This window comes from Cricetulus griseus, assembly GCF_003668045.3.
Source record: "Cricetulus griseus strain 17A/GY chromosome 1 unlocalized genomic scaffold, alternate assembly CriGri-PICRH-1.0 chr1_1, whole genome shotgun sequence".
Lineage (NCBI taxonomy): Eukaryota > Metazoa > Chordata > Mammalia > Rodentia > Cricetidae > Cricetulus > Cricetulus griseus.
This window is the reverse complement of record NW_023276807.1, coordinates 99,277,193-99,293,071: the sequence shown is the minus strand read 5'-3', so window position 1 is coordinate 99,293,071 and position 15,879 is coordinate 99,277,193. Positions and strand designations below refer to the sequence as shown.

General features: G+C 48.1%; 1 protein-coding gene and 1 long non-coding RNA gene across 2 annotated transcripts in view; one reads left to right on the top strand and one right to left on the bottom strand.

Annotated features, from left to right (window-relative positions):
- The window catches only part of LOC100768060 (ankyrin repeat domain-containing protein 36A), a 236,859-nt gene that overhangs the window by 74,189 nt on the left and 146,791 nt on the right, over positions 1–15,879 (top strand). The window lies entirely within an intron of this gene.
- On the bottom strand, positions 9,596–15,049 carry LOC118239634. Its single transcript, XR_004772314.1, has 2 exons — positions 15,010–15,049; positions 9,596–9,660 (listed from the first exon to the last, which is right to left on the bottom strand). It is a non-coding gene; the product is annotated as an uncharacterized LOC118239634 (long non-coding RNA).

The following is a 15,879-nucleotide window of genomic DNA, read 5'->3' as shown; positions in this document are numbered from 1 at the left end:
ACAATTCGAATCCTCCAACCTTGTTCTCAGTGAATTGGTGGTGTCTACTTGATAACCTCTTGCCTTATGGACCCCGGTCAATTTTAATTATGTAGTCCTTCAGTCCCAACTACAGTGAGAACCAGGGATTGCCCTATTCAGTGCAGAGATGGTTTGAATTCCCCTAAGATTTGTGCTCCAATGAAGGAACATTAGAACCTGAAACCATGAGACCCATCTCCACCATTAGAGTACTGACCCCATAGCCTCCTAGTTGTTACACTGTAGCTATGAATACCCACTGATGTTAATTATGAGCTTCTCACATAATTAAGTTATGGGCCCACCTAGGTATGTCAGTGGACAGAAGTGGATGAAGAAATGTGGTATGTAGTACCCATCCATAAAGAAGAATGACTTCCTATGATGTTAAGAAAAATGGGTGGAGCTGGGGACAACAACATTCAGCAAATTAAGCCAGTCTCAGAGAGACAAATATCACAGTTTCGTTCACTGTGTGTGATTCCTGGCGTTTATTATTGTGACATTAAATCATGCATACACTTGTGAAGTGTAAGTATTGTGTTGTTTTGCTAAGAGGTTTTGTTGTTAAACTTGCTTCTAATCATTTATTCCTCTCCATAGATTTTTGCAGTCCCGAGTTTGGTCAGAGAAGTTTCTTGTTGCAGAGGAGAGTATTTTGGGCTTCTCCAGAGAAAACCTCTTAGATGTGGACTTAAGGCAATGGAAAGTCTTTATTAGCCAGCCACCAACTACCCTGTGTCTTCAGGATCCCATTGTAGCCTCAAGCCTTTCTAAGGCAGAGTTTTTAAGCATAAAAACCAAGTCCTGAACTGATGTACTTCAGTCAACAGGAACAGTTAGCCACAAGCAGACCTAAAGAGGGCAAAAAGCAAAGTTAGTACATTCAGAGCCTTTCCAGAACTATAGACTTTGATAGATTAGTCCTTTGTTGTAGTTTTGGCAGGTGGTGCTGTCTCCGTGCTGAGTTTTATAGCCTGAAAGTTCCTTTCCTCATGGAGTCAGTTTTATTAAGGTGTCCGGGCCTCCTAATTTCTAGGACCCTGTTATATTCCCAGTGGTCTTAGCGAGTGAGTGAAATGTGTACTCACCCTGTTATGAAGAAGTGTGTGTTAGTCCTAAACTATATGAATTTTACAGAACTGATACATAATTGGCTGCATAGTTTAAGATTCAGGGGGCAGAGGTTAATCTAAGTAGAATGATAGTCAAAGGTCCGGACTGAAAGACCCCCGAAGAGGTACTTTCGTAGAAGGAGACCCGTACCCAGGAATCAGCGAGACCACGAACTTGGATGCAAACAGCAAGAGGCTTTATTGGAGACACGGGTACCCGGGGCGACTTAGCTTCTGTGAGGCCAAGCGCGCCGAGCCAAGGGAGAGGGGTCCTTATATAGCAAAAAGCGCAAGCGAGAAGCAGGGATTCTATTGGATAATTCAAATGAGGCGCAGTACAGAGCTATTCCCATTGGTCAATGTAAATGAGGCGCTACACAGGGTTATTCAAATGAGGCGAAGTACAGAGTCATTTCTATTGGACGGTTCAAGTGAGGCACAGAGCCATTCCAGACCAGCATATTCTCAAGGTCTGGTGTCTGGTACAACAGACTCAATTCCCCCCTCCGCGTCCAGATGGCGGACCTTGGGGGCGAGGGCCTTGGGACGGAGTGTTCCCCATCGGGCGGGGGCTCGGGGGCGGGCCCCGGGCCGGCCCACCTGATGCTCGCCCTCGGGCCAGCCCACCTGGTGTTCGCCCTCGGGCCAGCTTTGGAGGGAACCGGCGGCCGGACGTGCAGCGGCGGGGGAAGTGGAGGCCGGCGGGGGTGGAGATCGGGGAGGCGCAGGAGCGAGGCATCCGCCGGGCGCCCCATCAGCTGCCGACTGGAGGAGGAGGCAAACTTAAGAGCTAAGGGGCAGGGGTCTTTCACGGACAATGCTGATAGCAGAGTAGTTAACCAGGGGAACAAGAGAACAGAAACTGATAATAATTATCTGATTTTTCTGAATTTTTTATGTTTAGTAATGATTTTAAATTACTCTGTATTGATTAGCCTAGAAAGGACAGGTTCCCCCTCAAAGGCAGACATAGTTTTGTTTTGTTTTGTTTTGTTTTGTTTTGTTTTGTTTCGTTTCATAAGAAGTATGTTTAGGGTCTTTCCTAGCCATCTGCCATGGTGGGTGGATGAAAGACCTGAGCTAACATGGGGTTAGCTTGTTAACAATAAAGCCTCATGCTGTTTGCATCAAAAAGAAAGAAAGAAAGAAAGAAAGAAAGAAAGAAAGAAAGAAAGAAAGAAAGAAAGAAAGGAAGGAAGGAAGAAGAAGGAAGGAAGGAAGGAAGGAAGGAAGAAAGAAAGAAAGAAAGAAAGAAAGAAAGAAAGAAAGAAAGAAAGAAAGAAAGAAAGAAAGAAAGAAAGAGAGATATGTTATGTTTAGGGGCTGGTGAGGTGGCACTGGTTCCTCCAGAGGTTCAAATTGTATTCTATTCCAAGCTACCCTATGTTGACTCTCAATCATCTGTAAGGGGATCTGGTACCCTCTCCTGGCCTCCAGACGTACATGCATGAGTAATATTGTATACATTCATAGATAAATAAATCCTACTAAAAAGAAGCAAGTTTAAGCCTTTTTAAATTTGTAGGATCCTTTCTGCAAGGGAATTTAACTGTTGTTTTAATACCTATGGGTCCTGATCAACCAGTCTACATAGTTTGGAAAACATCAGAAGAGGCATATTTAGTCAAACAATTGATAAATTCCTGACATGTAGTTTCAGGGGCTCCATAATGTTCTTGTTGTCCAAATGAATTAAACCATAAAGCAGAATAGCTGGCGTCAGAATAAGGGGCAGTTCCTAGGTTAAACCTTCTGAATAATTGTCAAGTGCCAGTCCCTTATAAGTCATTTAATGTTAATTTGGCCTGCACCTAGTCACAGTGAATTTTGTCAGTCAGTGGGCTGACAATCTACCAGAAATCTTTGTTGATTTCTGTCTGGAAATGACTAATTCTGTTCTCAGGGACCTTTCCTGTGGTGATGAGTCTGAGACCCCAGGTTTTCCAAAGGCCAGAATTTTTCTTAGGGAAGTTTTTAAGAAGCTTCACTTTTACAACCTCAAGGTTTGTTTCTGAAACTCCTGTGTTTCTGGCAACTATGGGGCTTAGCCACTGGGCACACATAGAATCGTATCTCTGCATTCCTATCTCAACAGATAAATTCCCAGGTCCTTTATATTCCCCCAGTGTAACCAGACACTTAGAGTTGGCATCAATGATCAAAGGTCAAGATGAATGTGGGTTGCTGGTCTGTAGTCATTATCAGTTAATACCTTCCCTGTATCTGTCTTTCTTAGTTCCCAGGTCCAGGCCTGAGGGCAGTGGGGTTGGACCATAGCCCTGATTTCAGACTAAACAGAATCTCCAGAGAAGGGAGAAGGGCAGGGAGAAGGTATGCCCAGGGTCCCAGTGAAACCTTAATGTTAATGGGTCCACAGACCAAAGACAGTCCATTTGGCAGCATCAGTAGCTTCCATTTTCTTGACCTGGGTGTGGTGGATCCATGGTCTAATGCCAGTTACCTTCACAGCCATTGGAGTGCAGAGACTCACAGTGTAAAGTCCTTTCCAAGTTGGTTTCAGTGCCCCTGTGGCTACCTGCCTGACCCAGACAGAATCACCAGAGTGGAACTGGTGGTGGACTTGGAGGTGGGCTGGGTCTCTCCAATAGTCAATGAATAGTCTTTATGGAGCCTTGGAGGGCCTGGAGGAACTTGGGAAAGGAATTGTTAGAGAGTTATGCTAACTGCTGGTCTCTGAGCCTGGGAAGCAGTGGGGAGGTCTTCCGAACATAATTTCATCAAGGAGAGTAAATCTCTCTATATATGGGGTACAGTGGACCTAAGCAAAGCAAAGAAAGGGGTCCTATCCATCCTTTCTTTAGTGGACTCTAATGAGAGTCTGGCTAAAGTTTCTTTTAATGTCCTGTTTATTCTTTTTACCTGGCCAGAACTGAGAGGTCTGTATGCACAATGAAATTTTCAATCAATGTCTAAAGTTTTAGCCCATTAATTGAGAGCTTTTGGCTGTGAAATCTACGCCATTGTTGGACCAAATTGCTGGTGGAAGGCCAAATCAGGGAACCAGTTCCTGGGAGAGTTCGTTAGCTACTATTTGAGCAGTTTCAGTCCTGATATAGAATGCTCAAACCCACCCAGAAAAAGTATCTATAAAAATGAGCAAGTACTTTTTATCTTTTCCTGGCAGGCCTGATCTCAGTGAAGTCAGTTTCTCAGACTTTGCCAGAGTGTTGGCTTCTCATACAGCCCCCTTCTGGGTCAAGACCCTCTGTTTTATATTTACTTGAGTACAGACCTGGCATCTGGCTGAGTCACCTTGCTCCAGGCTGTCTAGTGTAGGTTTACCTTGGTCTGAGCAACTCAAAAAGTTTTGTGGACCCCAGATGAGTAGCCTGGTGAAGGTCTGTGACCAGAGTCCTGCCCACTGTTTCTACGAGAATAATTTTTCCCACTGGTGCCCTGCACCAACCTGTGGACTTAAGATGTCCATTGTTTTGCATCTTCTAATTTCTCTTGGTTACTGTCTTAGTCAGGGTTTCTATTGCTATGAAGATACACCATGACCATGGCAACTCTTATAAAGGAAAAACATTTAATTGGGATGGCTTACATTTTCAGAGGTTTAGTCCATTATCATTATGGTGGGACATGGTGGTTCTCAGGCAGACATGGTGCTGAAGCTGAGAGTCTGACATCTTGATAGGCAGACAACAGGCCTTTCACTTGTTTGGCTAGCGTTACCCCAAGATATTTTATGTTGTTTGTGGCTTTTGTAAAGGGTGATGTTTCTCTGATTTCATTCTCAGCCCTTTTATTATCTGTATATAGGAGGGCTACTGATTTTTTTTTAGTTAAATCTTGTATCCTGCCACGTTACTGAATCACTTATATATACTATCATGTCATCAGAAAATGTTGAAAGTTTGACTTCTTTCATTCCAATTTGTACCCCCTTGATCTACTTTTGTTGTCTTATTGCTTTAGCTAGAACTTCCAGTATTATGTTGAATATATTACTGGAGAGAGTGGACAGCCTTGTCTTGTTCCTGATATCAGTGGGATCACTTTGAATTTCTCTCCATTTAGTTTGATGTTGGCTGTTGGCTTGCTGCATATTGATTGCCTTTATTATGATTAGGTATGCTACTTGCATCCTTGCTCTCCCTAAGATCTTTTTCAGCAACTAATGAGATGATCATGTGCCCCAACCTGCAGGGCACCACTTGAGCTCACACCCTGATGTGCTGCAGTCACCAAAGAACCTGGAAAGAGAGAGTCTGGCAGGAACAAAAACCAGACAGTAAGACAGGTTTCTGATCAAGCTGCAAATTTTTATTTTTCACAGGGACCTTATATAGGTGTCCCAATCGGGGAGCTTGGCAGCCAAGGAGAGGTCGTTTGAGGCTGCTTGCCTGATAACCAGACTGAGGAATGTCCCTGCGTGGGCATCCTTGAAGGAAATCGGGGAGTCCAGGATGCTCGGCAAGGTCGGACAGTGCGGGTGTCTAGATAGTGGCTGAAAGGGGAAATGTTAGTTGGCTTACAGAATGCACGGGGAAGGGTTGCTGGGTAACCTGACCGTGAAATGTTTCTTTCTTTCTACAATCTACTTTTATATGCCAAAAAGCTATGTATCAGGAGGGAAGGGTTAAAGGCAGCTATTCTTTTTAACACAAGGGGTTATTCTTAAAATGCTGGCAACTTTCTCTGAAACAGCCCAAGTCTCTTACAGGTCCAAGGTTACTTTTGCCATGGCCCCCAACAATCATGTGGCTTTGTTCTTCCAGTTTATATATATGATGGATTACATTGACGGATTTTCCTATGTTGAGCCATCCCCTGCATCTCTGGGATGAAGCCTACTTGATCATTTTGGATGATTTTTCTGATGTGTTCTTGGATTTGGCTTGCCAGTATTTTATTGAGTATTTTTATATCTATGTTCATGAGGTAGATTGGTTTGTAATTTTTCTTAATTGCATCATTGTGTGGTTTGGGTATCAGGGTAACTGTAGCCTCATAAAAAGAGTTTGGCAATGACCCTTCTGCTTCTATCTTATGAAACAATTTGAGGAGTATTGGTATTAGTTTTTCTTTGTAATTGTGGTAGAATTCTGCACTGGGCTCCTTTTGGTTGGGAGACTTTTGAGGACTGTTTCTATTTCATTAGGGGTTATAGGTCTATTTAAATTGTTTATCTGGTCTTGATTTAATTTTGATATGTAGTATTTATACAGAATATTGTCTATTTCCTTTAAGTTTTCCAATTTTGTGGAGTACAGGTTTTTGAAGTAAAACCTGATGATTCTTTGGATTTCCTCAATGTCTGTTGTTATGTCCTGTTTCATGTCTGATTTTGTTAATTTGGATATTCTCTCTCTGCCTTTTGATTAGTTTGGAAAAAGGTTTGTCTATCTTGTTGATTTTCTGGAAGAATCAACTCTTTGTCTCATTGATTCTTTGTTTTGTTTTCTTTGTTTCTATTCTATTGAATTCAGCCCTCAGTTTGTTTATTTCCAGCCTTCTACTCCTAGGTGAGTTTGCTTCTTTTTGTTTTAGAGCTTTCAGGTGTTCTGTTAATTTGCTAGTGTGGGTTTTTTTCCAGCTTCTCTATGTAGGCATTTAACACTCCTCTTAGCACTGCTTTCATTGTCCTATAGGTTTGGGTATGTTGTGTGGTCATTTTCATTGCATTTTAGAAAGTCTTGAATTTCTTTTTTTATTTCTTCCTTGACCCAGTGGTGGTTCAGTTGAGAATTGTTCAATTTCTGTGAGTTTTTGAGCTTTCTGCAATTGGTGTTGATGAATTGTAACTTTATCCCATGATGATCTGATAAGATTAAGGGGTTATTACAAAATTTTTTGTATCTGTTGTGGTTCTATGAGGTGCTGAGAAGCAGATATATTCTTTTGTGTTTGGGTGAAATGTTCTAGAGATGTCTGTTAGGTCCATTTGAATAATAATATCTGTTAGTTCCTTTATTTCTCTGTTAAGTTTTGAAAGACCCCAGAAGAGGTACTTTCATAGAAGGAGACCCATACCCAGGAATCAGCGAGACCACAAACTTGGATGCAAACAGCAAGAGGCTTTATTGGAGACACGGGTACCTGGGGCGACTTAGCTTCTGTGAGGCCAAGCACCCCGAGCCAAGAGAGAGGGGTCCTTATATAGCAAAAAGCACAGTACAGAAGTGAAAAGCATAGTTACAGGGATTCTATTGGACAATTTAAATGAGGTACAGAGTTATTTCAAGTCAGCATGTTCTCAAGGTCTGTTAATCAGGCGAAGCTGCCTTGGCTCTATCTTATCTTGGGTACACAGTGGCTACAACAGACCCGGCAGTTCCTCCCTCCGCGTCCAGATGGCTGACTATAGATATCCTTGGGACGGAGCGTTCCCCATCGGGCGGGGGCGCGGGGGGCGGGGCCCCGGGCCACCTGCCTGGCACTCGCCCTCTCGTCGCCTCACGGGCTCCTCGCTCGGCCCCAGCCCCGGGGCGCGGTTTCAGGCGGGCGGGCTGGGGGCGCGGGCCCTGCCAGGGTGGACCAGCTTGGGAGGGCACCGGCGGCCGGGCGTGTGGGTGCGCGCACTCGCAGGCGTGTCACCGAGTGTGCGAGAGCGAGGGAGAGAGAGCTAAGGGGCAGGGGTCTTTCATTCCCCCATTTCTCTTGTAACTGAATGGAATCTTTCATTCAGAGGTCTCTGGATATTCTGGATCTATTTGCTTTAGCTGGTGGTATTGTTGAGTTAAGACTAAGGTCTGTATGGCAGATAGTCATTCTCTGATGAATTGAGTCATCTTGTTTAGAATGCAGGGACCAAGCATAAGGATTAAAAATAGAATAATCAGAGGTCCCATGAGAGTGGATGTAAGGGTAGTGAACCAGGGGGACTTAGCGAACCATCCTTCGAACCATCCCTGTTGAGACTCAAATAGCTGTTGCCTCTGCTTAAGTCTTTCTCTAAGTTTGGCCATGCTGTCTCTAACTATTCCTGTGTGGTCTGCATAAAAGCAGCATTCTTCTTTGAGGGCAGCACATAGTCCCCCTTCCTGTAGAAATAATAAATCTAACCCTCGTCTGTTCTGCAGGACTACCTCAGAGAGTGATGTTAAGGATTTCTCGAGTGCACTGACTGACTCTTCTAGGACCTGGATATCTGTGTGCATGGCTTGTTGTAGAAGCTTAAAATGATTAATTCCCTGTAAGGCAACTGTACCGGTCCCTATGCCAGCTGCTATGCCTCCCACTGTTATCCCTCCTAATAATAGGGCCACGGTTAAGGATATTGGCTCCCTCTTATATCGGGTTGATTTTCCTAGTACGCTGTAAACATACTCAGGTTGGTGGTATGTGACTTTGGGCCAAAGTTCTATCAATATACAAAAGTCAATGGTGGCATTGAGGACAGTGGTAGAGACACAGGGAGTCAAACCAGTACTGCAAGCCCAATAAGTTCCACAAGGGGCAACAAGGTATCGGCTGTCCTGAGATAATGGCTCTACTTGGTTACATAATTCTTGATGTGAGGGAGGAGCCCTGCCTATGCATAGCCCCTTTCCTGAGACCTCAGATATTGTGAGCTTGTGCTGCATGGCAGCTCCACAACTGGTAGGTGCTGAGGTCTGGTTAGAGTAGTTGCCCAGTACTGCCACGCCTTCATAATATGGGGGCCGGGAAACTAGGCATAACCAGCATTCCTGAGTCTTGTTGGGGTCTGAAAAATTTAAGGCTTGGTAAACTCCTTGGATTAATTGTAATAATCTATCTCCGGTACCCGGAAGGTCCCTGGTTATCTTGATGTTTAGGGCGTCTGGGGAGGGGGAGGAGATAACAGCACCTGGGGTAGGAGTGACAGCTTTAGGGAAGGTAGGGGGTTCAGGGACTTGGAATTGGGTTGGGGCCCTCTGGTCCGCTATTACTGGGTTTGGCCCGACTGATTGTTGGCTTAGGGGAGTAATTTGTCTGTACAGGGAGAATAAGGTAACCGGATCTTTCCCTGCTCGGTATAGCCGGAGTCCCCAGACTTTAGGACTATCCCAAGTAGTCCTTTTTCCAGCATCTGTGAACCTTAGGATGAGGGGGTTGCATTTTCCTCCGGGGGTGGTGCCTTTAATATTTCCCCCTTTGGTACTGTCATAACAGGGTCCACAGATTTTAAGCCTACATATAAACCCTGTGGGGGTTGGTTGCTACATGGGGGGTAAACAGACAAACAATCAATAGGAGGGTGTACGAGAGAGTCTTATCTTTAAAGGATTTTGAGTGCGGTGCGAGGTCCATTCTGATGCAGTGGCTGAATCGGTGGGTCGGGCTGGCTTTACATGAGAAGCATGTATCCAAGCTGCAATGCCGTCTACTTTGAGTGCGGTGGGAGTGGTAAGCAAAACGATGTAGGGTCCCTTCCAGCGGGGTTCGAGGTTCTTGGTCTGGTGATGCCGGACCCAAATGGTGTACCCGATCTGGTAGGAATGGGGAATGGTAGGATGGTCCCTCTGGTCTTTATAAGCTTGAGCAAGGGGTTTCCAGACCTCCCGTTGTACTAGTTGGAGGGCCTGTAAATGAGCTTGGAGAGAAGAGGAGTTAGCAAAATCTGAGACATCTTGATCAAGGAAGTTAATGATAGGAGTAGGTACTCCATGCAGGATTTCAAAAGGTGTGAGCCCATGTGGCCCAGGGGTATTGCGAGCGCGGTAGAGTGCTAGGGGGAGTAGGAGGACCCAGTCTCTAGTGCCAGTTGCAAGCGACAATTTTGTTAAAGTCTCCTTAATTGTTCTATTCATCCTTTCTACCTGTCCTGAACTTTGGGGTCTATAAGCACAATGTAATTTCCAATCAATCCCCAACAAGGTGGCCACTGACTGACTTACCTGGGAGACGAAGGCGGGCCCATTGTCTGTTCCCAGTACCTGAGGCATCCCATAACGGGGAAAGATTTCTTCAAGCAATTTTTTAGTAATGATCTTGGCTGTTTCATGTTTAGTAGGGAAGGCTTCAACCCATCCTGAAAAGGTGTCTACAAAAACTAACAGATATTTACCTGGTTTAATCTCAGTAAAATCTATCTCCCAATGTGTTCCGGGCCGGTAGCCTCTGACCCGGTTCCCAGGAGGAAGCTTCAGTCTGGATGCGTTGACTCGGGCGCACGCATCACATTGTTCAGTTACCTGTTTTAAAATGTCATTCTTCCCCAAAAGGAAATTGAATTCCTCTTCTCGCTCGAGGAGCTCCCGCATCTTCTTGGAGCTCAGATGTGTCATCTTATGTAAAAAATGTCACTAGGTACTTAGTTACCCGGTAGGGGATGACAGTCTTTCCTTCATAAGTCCAATCCCCGTTTGATTCCTTGGTGGCTCCCAATTTCTCTAGGGTCTGGATGTCTCTTTGTTCATAGTCCCATGAGGGGAAGGGACGATCGTTGGTGGGTTCTAGAGCCAGGAGGTTAGTGGCTTCTGTGGCCAGGGCCACCTCTCGGGCAGCCAAGTCTGCCCTTCGATTGCCCCTCGTTTCAAGAGAATCCCCTTTTTGATGTCTGGGGCAATGTATGATACTTAAGGCGGAGGGCAGATGAAGAGCTCTTAGGAGAGCGAGGATTTCCTCCTTATTCTTAATGTCCTTCCCTTCTGAGGTAAGCAACCCCCTCCGTCTGTAAATTTCTCCATGTATGTGGGCAGTGGCGAAGGCATAGCGACTGTCTGTGTACACGGTGAGCCTCTTACCTTCTGCCAACTTTAGAGCCTGCGTGAGTGCAATGAGCTCTGTCCTCTGCGCGGAGGTTCCAGGAGGGAGTGCCTGGGCCCAGACGACCTGATCCTCTGAGGTGACCGCCGCGCCAGCCCTCCGTTCTCCTTGATGCAAAAAGCTGCTTCCATCCGTGAACCAGATGTGGTCCGGGCTGGGTAGAGGCTGGTCAGTCAGGTCGGGTCTCGTCCCATGGGCCTCGGCCAGTACCTGCAAGCAATCATGAGCCTCGGGCTCCCCAGGGAGGGGGAGCAAGGTGGCTGGGTTCAGAGTCACCAAAGGCCCGAAGTGGACCCGGTCTTTGTCCAACAGCATAGTCTGGTAATGAGTCATTCGGGCATTAGTAAGCCACCTGTCTGGAGGCTGTCTGATGACTGCCTCAACCGCATGAGGGGCATATATGGTCAAAGGCTGCCCCAAGGTTAGCTTGTGAGAGTCTTTTACTAACAAGGCTATGGCGGCAATCATTCGGAGGCAGGGTGGCCATCCCGATGCCACAGGATCCAATTTCTTGGAGAGGTATGCAGTGGGCCTTCTCCAAGGCCCCAGTTTTTGGGTGAGGACTCCCTTGGCATAGCCCTCTTTCTCGTCTACAAAGAGCTCAAATGGCTTAGCCAAGTCCGGTAGTCCCAGGGCTGGTGATTCAAGGAGAGCCTTTTTGATGTTGGTGAAGGCTTTCTTTTGGGGCTCTTCCCATTTAAAGGCAATCCCTGGCCGAGTGAGGGGGTAGAGGGGAGCCGCCATTTCGGCAAACCCGGGGATCCATAGGTGGCAGAAGCCTGCCGTTCCCAAGAACTCTCTTAGTTGGCGGGGATTTTGTGGGGTGGGAATGTCTAAGATGGCTTGCATACGGGCTTCCGTTAGCCATCGCCGCCCATCCTTTATCTTGTATCCTAAATAGGTCACCTGTTTCTGACATATCTGGGCCTTCTTGGCGGATGCTCGGTACCCTAGGCTCCCAAGAGTCTGGAGGAGGGCTTGAGTGCCCTCCTTACATTCCCCCTGGGTTTTGGCTGCCAAGAGGATGTCATCTACATACTGTAAGAGGATTAGCGCGGGGTACTGAACCCGGAATCCTGCCAGGTCCTGATATAAAGCTTCATCAAAAAGGGTAGGGCTGTTCTTAAACCCTTGAGGTAACCTAGTCCAAGTTAGCTGCCCAGAGATTCCAAGGTCAGCGTCCTGCCATTCAAAGGCAAATATAGGCTGGCTGGTGGGATGCAGGTGGAGGCAGAAGAAGGCATCTTTAAGATCTAAAACTGTATACCAGGTATAGTCGGGTGGCAATCCACTCAGCAAATTGTAAGGGTTGGGGACAGTAGGGTGTATGTCCTCTATCCTTTTATTGACCTCCCTCAGATCCTGCACTGGCCTATAGTCATTGGTTCCTGGCTTCCTAACGGGCAACAAGGGTGTATTCCAAGGAGATTTACAGGGCGTCAGAATCCCTTGTTCGAGTAGCCTTTTAATATGTGGCCGGATTCCTTCGCAGGCCTCTTTAGGCATTGGGTACTGCTTGACGGATGCAGGAAGGGCGGCAGCTTTTAAGGTTACTATAATTGGGGCCTGGTTGATGGCAAGGCCCATCCCGCCTGTCTCAGCCCAGGCTTGGGGAAACTCCGAGAGCCAGTGGTCAAGGGTTTCCTGGTTGCCCGAGTTAGTCTCTTTTTCATGGAGTCTATATTCATCTTCTATGGACATTGTCAAGATGGTAAGGGGAATTCCTTCTGGCCCTGTGAATTTGACTTTTGATCCCTCAAAGTGTATTTGAGCTTTTAGTTTGGTCAATAGGTCCCGTCCTAGTAAAGGGTAGGGGCAATCGGGCACATGGAGGAAAGAGTGCATGACCTTACCGGTCTCGAGCTGGAGCTGCCGATCTGTGGTCCAATGGTACTGCTTTCCGCCTGTAGCCCCCTGTACCTATGCAGTCCGGTGACTCAGGGGTCCGGGTGACTGATTCAGAACGGAATGTTGTGCCCCTGTGTCGACTAGGAAGGTGACCGGATGCCCCCCGACTTGCAGTGTTATCCTGGGCTCAGGGGGGGGGGGCTCCTGGCCCTGACTTCTCTAATCTTCTAGGTTTAGGAGGTTGGAGGTCCTGGGCCGTGGAGGCTGGGCCCGGGAGGTCTTCTTAGGGCAATCTCTTGCCCAATGTCCTTTTTCCTTGCAGTAAGCACATTGATCCCTGTCCAGGTGGGGCCCCCTTCTGTCATCCCTCTGCCTATTCTGTCTCTGACCTGTCACTACTGTGGCCAATAGCCTGCTCATCTCTCTATTCCGTTTACGGTCTCTCGCAGCCTCTTTCTCCTCTGCTTCTTGTCTCAGTCTTTCCTCTCTTTCCTGGGCTTCCTTCCTCCAGCGTTCTTCTCTTTCTGTCTGTGTCTCTCTCTTATTAAAAATACGTTCTGCTTCCTTCAACAAATCTTGGAGTGTATATCCCTGTAAGTTTTCTAGCCTTTGAAGCTTGTTTCTTATGTCTGGGGCTGACTGCCAAATAAAGGACATAGAAACGCTGGTGGCCTGACCTGGATCTTCCGGATCATAGGGAGTATACATCCTATACGCTTCTTTTAGTCTCTCTAGAAAAGCGGCGGGCGATTCCTCCGCCCCCTGTATCACCTGCTTTACCTGGGCCAAATTGGTGGGTCGGCGTCCTGCCCCCCGGAGACCCGCTACGAGCAACTGGCGATAGAGACGCAGATGGGTCCTACCTGCTTCAGTGGTAAAATCCCATTCAGGTCTTTCAAGAGGGCAAGCCACATCGATTTCATTGGGCAGCTGGGTGGGCTGCCCGTTGGCTCCTGGGACATTCTTCCGTGCTTCTAGTAGCACGCGCTGTTTCTCCTCCGAGGTTAAGAGGACCTGCAAAATCTGCTGACAATCATCCCAGGTGGGTTGGTGAGTTGTGAGGACCGACTCTAAGAGAGATGTCAGCCTCACAGGGTCTGCAGAGAAAGAAGGATTGTTATTTTTCCAGTTATAGAGGTCCGATGCTGAGAATGGCCAATATTGAGGTTGGCCATTCAGTCCAGTTCGGAGGGGCAAAGTGGTTGAATCTGGAACGGGCTGCTCCCTACGACCTCTCAGTCGGTGAGCCATTGGGGAAGGGTCAGGTGGGGGAGCCGGGGCCGCCTCCGCTGAGGCGGCGGGGGCCGCTTCTGCCTCTGGCGGGGGCGGCGGCGGTGCCGGATATGGCGGGGGTTCCTCAGTCAGTAGGTCAACCAACAGGTCTTCTCCCGGGGGGAGTACCTCAGGTGTCTTCTTTTCTTCAGCTTTAGCGTCTTTTACCGCTGTAGGGTAAAGGCTGGAATGGGGAGGGAGCTGGGGAAGAGTGGGTGTCAAGGGATTGGGAAGGGTAGGGGCCGAGGGAGTGCGTCGGCTGGAGCGGTTAGAGGGGGAAAGGAAGGAGGGGCCCTTGGGGTGTAGGAAAGGACGTATCCAGGGGGGAGGGTCCTGAACCAAGGCCTCCCAAGTGACTATGTATGCCACCTGGTCGGGATGCACACGTGGTCCAGGATCCATAGTCTTCTCCTTCACCTGAAATATAGTTTGGGGGTTAAAGGTACCATCCCGCGGCCAGCCCACGTCAAAGGTTGGCCATTCTGAGGAACAAAGAGTAATCCATTTGCGTTTATGCACATCAACAGACTGGTTATGAGCATAATCCTGCACATCTCTCCAGTGCGAGAGTGTTAGGGACAAAGGAGTGGTGACAGTTTGCCCCATAGTTTCTAGACCTAGGAGGACACAAATGATGGTTACAAGACAAAGACCGAACAACACAGAACAGGCTTTCGCGGCGCGGTTTCGACGCAAAGTCGAAAGTAAAACTTCAGATGGGGCCGAAGAAGGGGGCCTCCCTTCCTCGTCCCCGATGAGGATAGAAAATCCCTCAGCCTGAGGGGCTTCCCCAAACAGATTGGGAAGATGCCTAGGCATCTACCCTAGTCAGAAAACAGAAGTGAGCCCACTGAGGCTCCAGACGCTACCAGGACGTCTCCTGGAGCCGCGGTCGGGAGTCCGAACTCGTCAGTTCCTCCTCGGAGCCGCCAGATACAGATGTACGCAGCTGTGTACTACAGACGCAAGCGCAGTTCATAAGACGGATTCAGACAGACAGACAAGACAAGACAAGACAAGACAAGACAAGACAGCGGATCCGCACAACGCTTACCTCCCAGACGTGGGTCGGTGGTCCCTGGGCGGGGGTCTCAAATCCCGGAGGAGCCCCCAAATGAAAGACCCCAGAAGAGGTACTTTCATAGAAGGAGACCCGTACCCAGGAATCAGCGAGACCACGAACTTGGATGCAAACAGCAAGAGGCTTTATTGGAGACACGGGTACCCGGGGCGACTTAGCTTCTGTGAGGCCAAGGCCCCAAGCCAAGGGAGAGGGGTCCTTATATAGCAAAAAGCACAGTACAGAAGCGAAAAGCATAGTTACAGGGATTCTATTGGACAATTTAAATGAGGTACAGAGTTATTTCAAGTCAGCATGTTCTCAAGGTCTGTTAATCAGGCGAAGCTGCCTTGGCTCTATCTTATCTTGGGTACACAGTGGCTACAACAGACCCGGCAGTTCCTCCCTCCGCGTCCAGATGGCTGACCATAGATATCCTTGGGACGGAGCGTTCCCCATCGGGCGGGGGCGCGGGGGGCGGGGCCCCGGGCCACCTGCCTGGCACTCGCCCTCTCGTCGCCTCACGGGCTCCTCGCTCGGCCCCAGCCCCGGGGCGCGGTTTCAGGCGGGCGGGCCGGGGGCTCGGGCCCCGCCAGGGTGGACCAGCTTAGGAGGGCGCCGGCGGCCGGGCGTGTGGGTGCACGTGCACGTGGGCGTGTCACCGAGAGTGTGAGAGCGAGGGAGAGAGAGCTAAGGGGCAGGGGTCTTTCAGTTTCTGTCTGGCAGACCTGTCCATTGGTGAGAGTGGGGGTGTTGAAGTCTCCCACTGTTAGTGTGTGGGGCTTCATGTGTGATTTAAGCTTTACAATGTTTCTTTTACAAAAGTGGGAACCCTTGTATTTGGGGCATAAATGTTCAGAATTG